This window comes from Schistocerca piceifrons, chromosome 3, assembly GCF_021461385.2.
Source record: "Schistocerca piceifrons isolate TAMUIC-IGC-003096 chromosome 3, iqSchPice1.1, whole genome shotgun sequence".
NCBI classification, from domain to species: domain Eukaryota; kingdom Metazoa; phylum Arthropoda; class Insecta; order Orthoptera; family Acrididae; genus Schistocerca; species Schistocerca piceifrons.
The window spans coordinates 891,404,329-891,416,397 of record NC_060140.1 but is presented as its reverse complement, the minus strand read 5'-3'; the positions used below and the strand labels follow the sequence as shown (position 1 = coordinate 891,416,397).

At 40.5% G+C, this 12,069-nt stretch overlaps 1 protein-coding gene and 1 non-coding gene across 2 annotated transcripts in view; one reads left to right on the top strand and one right to left on the bottom strand.

Annotated features, from left to right (window-relative positions):
• Positions 1 to 12,069, top strand: part of LOC124789526 (orcokinin peptides type A-like) — a 417,616-nt gene that overhangs the window by 289,246 nt on the left and 116,301 nt on the right. The window lies entirely within an intron of this gene.
• Trnaa-cgc lies at positions 5,763 to 5,835 on the bottom strand. The gene has a single exon. It is a non-coding gene; the product is annotated as a tRNA-Ala (tRNA).

Here is a 12,069-nt window from a genome sequence, read left to right as displayed (position 1 = left end):
GGGAATTGCGGCTACAGCCCTGCCATCCTAAGGAAGTGCAAGACGCTTTTTCCGGAGGACAGCAGCTGAAATCACTGTCCGAGGAGGAAATCAACATTTAGGTTTTCCGTGATTTCCTTAATTCGTTTGAAGCGAAACGTGTGCGGTTCCTACGAAATACCATGGCCGATTAGCTGTCCTAGCCGTCGCCAACTGCGTATGTGTTCCATCTACAATGACCTCTTTATAGACGGGACGTTGAAGTCTCGCTTCCTTCGTTCACGAACATCTGTGTCAGACGTGCTCTGAAAGGTGGAGAGAGAGGAAGTTGTGTTCGTAGCTAGCCCGGTCATCTAATGTGACGCCGCTCCCATCACTTCTTCTTTTGGACACAGGGGAAAAGTCACTTTGCGATAGACGTGGCCGGTCTGTAGAGGATCTCATGCGAGGAATGCTCGCTGCCTGTAACATCATCCCAGCGACGTCGAGATTGTCAAATGGACATAAGTGAACTTTGTGCTAAGATATGAAGCCTATGTATAATCTGCGGGATGCTAATCTCAACTGCTGTTGTGAATGTAAAAGGGTCACTCCAAAAGAAATGCACAATAGCTTTTTTTCAAAACTCCAGTTTTTGTTCACATCTTTGCTATTCACGGAAATCATAGCAACATTCTTCCCGTTTATGCTGAAATTCAGTTCAACTTGTTTCCGCAATTGGTGCTGCCGTAGCACTCCGTCAAAATGGCTGCTGCACTTGTTGTTAGTCTAAAGCGACGAGCCAGTACGGAGTTCTGTTGTGAGAACGAGACAGTGTCAAACATTCACAAGAGATTCAGGAAGGTGCACCAGGATGACGCCGTTGATCGTAGTATTGGCGGTCGTCGGATAAGTGGAAAATCTGCTGAGAGGAGGCACGCCAATACTCGGGACCTCCGAGTACTGTACAGATAACATGCAGCGTCCTCGCAACCTCCTTTTAGCTGACCATAACAGTGAACGATCTGTCAATCCCAGGGGGAATGGAGAGATGAATGTGTGCGCAATATTGAGACATAAGAAGCTGAAAAATGTCTGCACCGTGTGGGTTCTGAGAATGTTGGCAGACACTCTCAAAGAAACAGTGAATACAGTGTGCAGCAGACTTTTGGAACAGTACAAGACTTGTGACAAGAAATGAAACCTGACTATATCACTTTGAACTGGAAACGAAAAAGCAACCTGTGGAATGACATCATGAAAATTCGCCGAAGTAGAAGAAATTCAAAATTTAGCAGGAAATGTGATGGCTACTGGGTTTTTTATTTCATAAGAACTATTGCTTCTGGAGGTCATGCTACACGGAACCACTATCAATTCTGAGGCGTATGTCTCAACGCATAAAAAATTTCATTAACGTGTCACGTATGACGATATCGGAAAAACTGCGATGTTCTGCAATTTCATGATAACATGTCGGTGAGAAAAGCACCCCTGAGATCATAAAGCATAGGTCGACAACACAGAAACGTCTACCCCACGGCTCTGGCCTGGCTCTATGTGACTGAAACCTCTTTTGTAAATTGAAAGAATCCCTACGTGGAACGAGACTTGAAGATGACGACTCCTTTATGCAGCCTACTAAACAGTGGCACAAGCCTGCTAGTCCTTACGTACACCGTGCAGGCATACAGACCTTAGTTCCACGGTACCGTCGTTCAGTTGACATGGACCAACATTATATGGTAAAATGACATTTTGTCTCTCAATAACATATCAATATGCTGTAAAAGACCTTCCATTAGAACTAGTGATAGCCCAGAAAAAACCCTACCATCTGGGTAGCAAGATGTATGAGACTTCAAGAAGAATATAAAAATTCCAATCCCAAAGAAAGCAGGTGTTGACAGATGTGAAAATTACCGAACTATCACTTTAACAAGTTACGGCTGCAAAATACTAATGCGAATTCTTTACAGATGATGGAAAAACTGGTAGAAGCCGACTTCGGGGAAGATCACTTTGGATTCCGTAGAAATATTGGAACATGTGAGGCAATACTGACCCTGCGATTAAAGAAAGGCAAACCTACATATCTAGAATTTGTAGGCTTAGAGAAAGCTTTCGACAATATTGATTGGAATACTCTCAAATTATAGGGGTAAAATACAGGGAGCGAAAGGCTATTTACGATTTGTACAGAAACCAGATAGCAATTATAAGAGTCGAGGGGCATGAAAGGGAAGCAGTGGTTGGGAAGGGAGTGAGACAGGGTTGTAGCCTATCCCCGACGTTATTCAATCTTTATATTGAGCTAGCAGTAAAGGAAACAAAAGGAAAATTCGGAGTGTGAATTAAAATCCACGGAGAAGAAATAAAAACTTTGAGGTTCGCCGATGACTTTGTAATTCTGTCAGAGACAGCAGAGGACATGGAAGAGCAGTTGAATGGAATGGACAATGTCTTGAAAGGAGGATATAAGATGAACATCAACAAAAGCAAAACGAGTATAATGGAATGCAGTCGAATTAAGTCAGGTGATGCTGAGGGAGACACTTATAGTAGTAAATGAGTTTTGCCATTTGGGGAGCAAAATAACTAATGATGGTCGAAGTAGAGAGGATATAAAATGTAGACTGGCAATGGCAAGAAAAGCGTTTCTGAAGAAGAGAAATTTGTTAACATCGAGTATAGATTTATGTGTGGATGTCCTTTCTGGAAGTATTTGTATGGAGTCTAGCCAAGTATGGAAGTGAAACATGGACCATAAATAGTTTAGACAGAAAGAGAATAGATGCTTTAGAAATGTGGTGCTACAGAATAATGCTGAAGATTAGATGGGTAGATGACATAACTAATGAGGAGGTACTGAATAGAATTGGGGAGAAGTGAAATTTGTGGTACAACTTGACTAGAAGAAGGGATCGGTTGGTAGGTCGTGTTCTGAGGCATCAAGGGTTACCAATTGAGTACGTGGGGGGGGAGGGGGGGCGCGTGGAGGGTAAAAATCGTAGAGGGAGACCAGGAGATGACTACACCAAGCAGCTTCAGAAGGATATGGGTTGCAGTATGTACTGGAAGATGAAGCAGCTCGTACAGGATAGAATAGCATGGAGAACTGCATCAAACCAGTCTCTGGACTGAAGATCACAACAACAAACAACATGCACTAAAAATATCAAAGATATGGATTACAAATCGAATGTTTAAAAAATATTGTCAATTTCCTCTCGACTGACTCAAGAGACACCCAGGGAAGTATGATAGGACTGTTCTTGCTCTCTGCGTGCATAAACGATATGACGGATGTGGTGAGCAGCAATCTGCGACTGTTTACTGATGAAGCTGTCGTTTACGTGCAAATGTCATCGTTGGGGGACTGAAGAAAGACACAGGATAAGTTGGACAGAATTTCTATCTGATATAATGGATGACTGCTTGCTCTAAGTGCAGAAAAACATAAGCTAATGCAAGTGAATGAGAAAAACAATTCTGTTACGTTTGAATACAGTGTTGGTGGAGTGCCGCTTGACACAGTCACTTCGATTAAATATGTAGGCGTAATGGTGCAAAAAGATATGAAATGGAGCGAGCATGAAAGGTCGGTAGTAGGGAAGGCGAATGGTCTGATGGTTGACTTCGGTTTATTCTAGGAAAGAGGAAAGTGTAGCGCATCTGTAAAGGAGACTGTGTGTAGAACACTTGTGTGACCCATCCTTGGATACTGCTAGAGCGTTTGGGATTCCCGCCAGGTCGGATTAAAGGAAGAGATCGAAGCAATTCAGAGACGTGCTGCAAGGTTTGCTACTGGTGTGTCCAAACAAAACTTGAGTGTTACAGAAATGCTCCGTGAACACGAATGGGAAATCCTGGAGGAGAAACAACGTGCTTTTCGTGGGACGTTATTTGCGACAAATTTCAGAACGATTCTGCTGCCACCAACGTACATCTCGCGAAAGGATCGCCAAGACAGTGTAGGAGAGGCATACAAAGAGTCGTTTTTCCCTTGCCCCATTTGCAAGTGGAACAGGAAGAGCAGCGACTAGCAGCGTTACGAGGCACTTTCCGCCCTGGACCGTTTGGTGGTTTGCGGAGCGTGTGATTAGGTGTAGATGCAGACGAGGGGGCTCGCAGCCGGTGCTGAGAATCATACAAGTAAATACAAATCAGCGCTCTGCTTATGTCGCTACACAGTCTAATAACTGGATACCAGGCAGCGACCACAACAACGCTCGCGGTACCTGAAGAAAGCAGCTGCTGTATCTGATGAAATGGGCCCCACCTGAAACAGAACAAACGAAAATTAAGCAAAAATGGCAGTTGGCGTAGTCTGCGAAGTAAAGAACAAATACGGTAGCCCTCTGCGTTCCCGAAAGTGACTCTACTGAAAATCGCAATGTAAGATTGAAGTTTCCCAGAGATAATTACTTCTGCCTGAGCTCAATTGTGATTCTGTTCACGTTAATTTATTTCCAACAGGTTTCCTTAGTTCTGTTCTAGAGCAAGGTAGAATTCTTCAATCAAAATGTGGTGTATATCTTCTGCGATCATTTTCATTCTTGTGCGAAGTCACTGATGACTTGGCTATGAATTGGATACTGAACCTATTTCAACGAAAAAATTTGAACTCTTGGATGGTAAATGTATTTTCGGGTCAAATTTACTCTTGAACTTTACTTAATGGGATAACCATTTCATATTTATTTTTCTTTAAAGATTCACCACGCACATCACTTAGAGCACTTCATTAGTTTCTATGGGTTTTTAAATAAGGTTCATTTGCTTACTCAATATAAGCCAATCCCGATCGCACCGAAGTGCCATAATAAAACTAATGTTTATTCAACATGTCTGAGACACAGTACAAAAGTGTTTCTACATCCCAAACAGAAAAAATGAATTTTGCTCGCAATTTCGTTGCTCGTCACTTGAATCTCTGTTGCTACGTAAGAAAACAGACGATATGAAACTCGCTGCACCTCAAGTTAATTTGCACAGTCCCCTATGAAAAAGGAATATTTCAAATGAAACCAGTTTAACCCCAGTAGCTAATTATAAATCGCTTCTACAAGGATGAAAAGTGAATTTATTTCTCAAATAATCAAGCAGAAATAAATCTCCAATTTGAATACTAAAATCTCTGCGACAGTACAGAAAACATAATTTATTCGCCTTTACGTTGTCGTTTGGATTTATTAAGAATTTTCATATCGCCTAATAAACCGAGAGACAGTTGTTAATGTGATTATCTGTGAGCGAGCTGTTCTTTAATTTAATTTTGTTTGCTTCGAAACTCTGATTCGATCACAATTAGTCTTAATAGAAGCCTGAGCTGAAACGTGCTACTGGAATCAATATGCCCTCCATGCTGTTTTACTTAGAATGTCAGTCAGTCACAAAAACGTGTTAACAGTCGAAACTAATTCGGGATACATGATAAATCTTGACGTTGTTACTGAAGATCAAGTGTTACTGAAAGACCTTTAATCTCATTTTAAATTCATGTAGAAATATATGTACAGGGTGTACTACATATCCTGAACACTCTAAATAGCAACAAAAAAAATACATCAAGCAAATTTTGCTTAGCTTCCAGGGTGACATTAACCAGCATGATTCCTTGTCTTGTAGGTGGTGGTGGTGGTTAGTGTTTAACGTCCCGTCGACAACGAGGTCATTAGAGACGGAGCGCAAGCTCGGGTTAGGGAAGGATTGGGAAGGAAATCGGCCGTGCCCTTTCAAAGGAACCATCCCGGTATTTGCCTGAAACGATTTAGGGAAATCACGGAAAACCTAAATCAGGATAGCCGGAGACGGGATTGAACCGTCGTCCTCTCGAATGCGAGTCCAGTGTGCTAACCACTGCGCCACCTCGCTCGGTCCTTGTCTTGTACCTTTGATCATTACAAAGATATAAACAGCAGAATGTCGTTTTTCAGTTGCAACCTGTATGTTTTATTCGGTAATCAAGACCTGTTCAGGAACGTGTCACAGTGTACCGTTCATGTAAACATATTAAAAACAGAACAAAGAGTTGGCTTTGACAGAGTGCAGGTACGTGGTAACGTAGCTCGTCCACTTGCTGGAGTTGGTAGTAAGCAAATGGAAACAACAAGCAAAGTAAATATCAGTTAGCCACCTTCAGTTCAACCAGAATAAATGAAAAGAAATGATGATGCAATTTTTAGTTACGGACAGCCTTTACTGTACACACCATATCGCTTAACGATGCTACAGTACAGTACTACATGTACCCGCATTGTAAATAAGAAAGCGACGTTCCAGTTTCTGTTCTGCTAACTTACATTCTCCAAAGATGAGTAGCATTTCACGTTTTCTTTGGTGGTGTAGGCCTACAATGTACTCACACAAACCATCAACTGAAATCGGTTGATTGAGTGACTAGTGCGCATTTCCCGTGTATTTCCATTTGTTTACTGTCAACTCCAACAAGTGAACGAGTTATGTTATCCCGCGTACAAGCACTGTGTGCTGGTACAGGGCCGTCACAGTCAGTTTTGGCTTGCGGTTCTAATAACGTCATGATTACGTGAATGGTCCATTGTGATAATTTTGGAACAGTTCTTGAACAAAGGAAGTAGATTGCTAAACAAAAATTAAAGGGTGCTGCTTAAAATAGACATACCGCTGTTAAAATCTTTGTAACGATCAAAGATGCAAGAAAAGCAGTCATGCTGGTTAAAGTAGGTCTAGTAACTAAACAACATAGGCTTCATACTTTTTTTTTAATTTAGTTCTGGACAAAAAGTTATTTGGGGTGTTCAGGATAAATGGAAGACGCTACATGTATTTGTATGCCCTAACATCGGTAAGCTCTCGAACAAAATTCAGTATTGTTAATTTGTATCATCAACAGTTTCAAAAATTGTTCACCTACATGAAAACGCAACTACATAAAATTAATGCATTCATATTTTTTAGTTTAAATGAACACTCGGACACAGAGTAAATATGAGACCAATCAGTAAAGCCCATTGCGGAAGGAAGTCATACTACGAGTGGACATTCCACTGCAGAGAGTGTGAATCTCAGTGAATCCAACAGGTAGGCCGGGCTGGCGTCTCACGCCTGCAGTGTGAACTGCCGGCTTAACGAGGCCTCTGAATTATTACTGGCGACACGCCTAGCCCCTTGCTGCCTGCCTTAACGAGCCACGTCACGGCGAAGGCGATCGCGTGCTCAGGTCAGAGGTACACACGCGTCGCCGGTCGAGTTGCAGTCCCTAACACAACGTGTTTTCTCTTTCTTACTCTGATTTACAGACGAATGGAAAAACTAGTAGAAGCCGACCTCGGGGAAGATCAGTTTGGATTCCGTAGAAATATTGGAGCACGTGAGGCAATACTGACCCTACGACTTATCTTAGAAGATAGATTAAGGAAAGGCAAACCTACGTTTCTAACATTTGTAGACTTACAGAAAGCGTTTGACAATGTTGACTGGAATACTCTCTTTCAAATTCTGAAGGTGGCAGGGGTAAAATACAGGGAGCGAAAGGCTATTTACAATTCGTACAGAAACCAGATGGCAGTTATAAGAGTCGAGGGGTATGAAAGTGAAGCAGTGGTTGGGCAGGGAGTGAGACAGGGTTGTAGCCTATCCCCGATGTTATTCAATCTTTATATTGAGCAAGCAATGAAGGAAACAAAAGAAAAATTCGGAGTAGGTATTAAAATCCATGGAGAAGTAATAAAAACTTCGAGGTTTGCCGATGAAATTGTAATTCTGTCAGAGACAGCAAAGGGCTTGGAAGAGCAGTTGAACGGAACGGACAATGTCTTGAAAGGAGGATATAAGATGAACATCAACAAAAGCAAAACGAGGATAATGGAATGTAGTCGAATTAAGTCGGGTGATGCTGAGGGAATTAGATTAGGAAATGAGACACTTAAAGTAGTAACGGAGTTCTGCTATTTGGGGAGCAAAATAACTGATGATGGTCGAAGTAGAGAGGATATAAAATGTAGACTGGCAATGGCAAGGAAAGCATTTCTGAAGAAGAGAAATTTGTTGACATCGAGTATAGATTTAAGTGTCAGGAAGTCGTTTCTGAAAGTATATGTATGGAGTGTAGCCATGTATGGAAGTGAAAAATGGACGATAAATAGTTTGGACAAGAAGAGAATAGAAGCTTTCGAAATGTGGTGCTACAGAATAAAGTTGAAGATTAGATGGGTAGATCACGTAACTAATGAGGAGTTAATGAGTAGGATTGGAGAGAAGAGAAGTTTGTGGCACAACTTGACTAGAAGAAGGGATCGGTTGGTAGCACATGTTCTGAGGCATCAAGGGATCACTAATTTAGTATTGGAGGGCAGCGAGGAGGGTAAAAATCGTTGAGGGAGACCAAGAGCTGAATACACTAAGCAGATTCAAAAGGATGTAGGTTGCAGTAGGGACTGGGAGATGAAGAAGCTTGCACAGGATAGAGTAGCATGGAGAGCTGCATCAAACCAGTCGCAGGACTGAAGACCACAACAACAACTACTCTGATTTAACGACCAGTAGCGAACAGTGTGCTTTAAGTGTAATGTAATGCGCGGAAGCAGGCGGAAAACTTGGAAATTAACATGACTGTAATGCCGCCGAACAGTCACTGGAGCCATTCGCAACCATCAGATATCCAGAGGATGCAAAGGGGAACCGACCACATTTACAAAGATGTAGGAAGACAGGTGTCCAATTAGGCTTCATTGAAACAACTTCTGACGATGCGATTATAGTAGCTCCAAAATTAGCTTACAGGAGAATAATCATCCCACTATTATAAATCGTACTAGCGGCCGTTGCCAGTCAAATGATTGTCTGTCCTCAGAATAAACAAGACAAAGAAAGGATCGTTCTAAGGAGATACTGTTACAAAACGAGATCAGAATTTCCGTGAATTTATTAATGATTAAGGCAGCCATTCCCTATTCCCTCATCTCTATGATGAGATCGAAATTCGTTGCATTTTTCACGTTTATGGAAGATAAATGCGAAAATAATTTAGTTTAATAGAAGCAAGGCTGGCATAACCCGATGTGAAGCGATAAACGAGAAACACCTTGAGAAACAGAATGAACAATTTATTTATTTATTTATCCACCAGGTTCCCTGGAACCATGCTGGCAAAAGCTACTTGGTCGTGGAAGAAGTCAGTATACAGTTTACAAAATTTTGAATAGAAAATTATTTATAAACAAAGAATTAAGGAATTGATGAAACATGAAAAAATTGTAAGAGAGCGAGCGAATAAATAACAGATTTCACACAGAAGTTCTCAACTACTGTGAGGCATTCCTGAAAATAAACTGCGAACCTGATAGCAAATTAGCAAATTATATGTTCTGAGTTGTGCTACTACACTCCTACACACTGCTTTCTCACACATTTTTGAAAACACTGGTAACAAAGAAATAGGTTGGTAATCATCTATAGTCTCTCTCCTACCCTTCTCATAAAATAGATTCACTAACGAGTATTTCAGTCTGACAGGAAACTGATTCCACCTGAGGATAAAAATTTCTCAAGTGACTGAGTAAACATCAAATTTATGGTGTACTGATCTTACTAAGCTTACACGAAATTTCATCGTACCTACGGTAATTTTTTTAATGATGCATAATTGATTCAGTTTCATCCTTCAGCTGTCTGTCATGTACCTGTCTCGGAACATCTGCTATCATAAGATCCCCATACTTACCTGAGATCCAAGTCTAAGAAACTTCTTGCTGAGTGAAAGAACCAATTAATAGTCATAGCAACTGCATAGAAAATTCCTGTTACTAACGTACGATCGTTCTATAGCGCCGGACTATGAGCACATGTACCTTTCGCTCTTTTCAAGTTAAACATAGTAAGACTTAAAAGTGTTATTAACAACTTTAACTTGATATTGAGTTAGTCCCACGACATAAATCAGGCAACAATTATAAACGTACATTACTAATAACAACTTCATGAGATATTCATTACGTAATTATTCCATGATTATTTCCTGTGCAGTTTTTTAAGTCATATAACGCCTATTCTTTGGCATGTCTTTATTAACATACATATTGCAAATCAAGTGTCTGTAAAAGAGAGTTTTAAATGAAGCTACTAACATTAAAACAATAGGCCGTAATTGAGAAATTTCTTCTGTTACAGGTGCTGATTACTCCGTTGACGAGCTAGATTCACTGAAGGCTATCTTCCAGCACTCCAGGAAAGAATCTACCAGTCATCACAACAGTGATTCTTCAGGCGTTGATCACAAAGGAAGTGAAAATATGGTTAGAAATATTGATTCAATAGGAGGAGGGAATCTGGTGAGAAATATTGACCCAATTTGGGGAGGGAATCTCCCCAGAAACTTTGACCCTATTGATGGTGGAAATCTCCCCAGAAATATTGATTCTATTGGAGGTGGACATCTAGTCAGAAATATCGATTCAATTGGAGGTGGAAACCTTGTTAGAAACATTGATTCCATTGGTGGGGGAAACTTAGTGAGAAATATTGATTCACTTGGTGGAGGAAATCTCGTAAGGAACATTGATTCCATTGGAGGTGGGAATTTAGTGAGGAACATTGACTCTATTGGTGGTGGGAATCTGGTAAGGACAATTGATCATATTGGCGGTGGACATCTCATTAGAAATATTGATTCAATTGGAGGTGGAAATTTCCCAAGAAACATTGACTCCATTGGAGGTGGAAATCTAGTCAGAAATATTGATTCCATTGGGGGTGGAAATTTAGTCAGAAACATTGATTCCATTGGTGGTGGAAATCTGGTTAGGGCCATTGATCGTATTGGAGGTGGACATCTCCTAAGAAATATTGATTCCATTGGGGGTGGAAACCTAGTCAGAAACATTGATTCCATTGGGGGTGGGAATCTAGTTAGAAACATAGATTCTATTGGGGGCGGAAATTTAGTCAGAAACATTGACTCCATTGGTGGTGGAAATCTGGTTAGAACCATTGATCGTATTGGAAGTGGGCATCTCCTAAGAAATATTGATTCTATTGGTGGTGGAAATCTAGTCAGAAATATTGATTCCATTGGGGGTGGGAACCTAGTCAGAAACATTGATTCCATTGGAGGTGGGAATCTAGTTAGAAACATAGATTCTATTGGGGGCGGAAATTTAGTCAGAAACGTTGACTCCATTGGTGGTGGAAATCTGGTTAGAACCATTGATCGTATTGGAGGTGGGCATCTCCTAAGAAATATTGATTCTATTGGTGGTGGAAATCTAGTCAGAAATATTGATCCCATTGGGGGTGGGAATCTGGTTAGAAACATTGATCGTCTTGGAGGTGGACATCTCATAAGAAATATTGATCCCATTGGGGGTGGAAATCTCCCAAAAAACATTGATTCCATTGGAGGTGGAAATCTAGTCAGAAATATTGATTCGATTGGTGGAGGAAATCTTGTCAAACGATCTGAATAGCTTTTTATCGTATTGCAGACTGTAGTCTTGAGAAAAAATTTTTAACGCCTCGTGTTTTGCTTCAAACATAATTTATTAAATAATGTAATAGTTTTGAGTAACATAAAATTATTTGTGATTTTATTTTTTAAGTCTGAATATCAATCAAAGCAATAAAGTTCACATGTTCCAGAAAAAAAGTTCATTTTCTTTGTTCTGTCGTTTCCATTTACAGATACCAACACATGGGACTGCCTAAAACTATCCTCATAGAAATCAAAGTACGCAATAGTAAAGGTTGTAGACTGAGAAGTCGATTAATACCATTAGGAAAGATATTTCAGTGATGGTTATAAGTTGCTGGTAAATAGAAGCAAAAATGCTCGTGTGCACTTACTAACGGATTTTGATTATTATCAACGATGGACTCATATCGGATATTTATGGCTCATATTCCTATCACTGTGACATACGACAGCTTCTATTCAACAGAGTGACATTTTACAAAAATGAAGTGAACTATTTAAAGGCATTGACCCATATCGGCTGTGTATGGTTCATATTTCTACCACTATGATATGTAGCAGCTTCCATTCCACCGCATAACAAGTTACGAAAAGACAGTGAATTATTTTAAAGGTATTGCGTCAGTGTGTAAGACTCACGTGGTGCCAGTTACCGAACA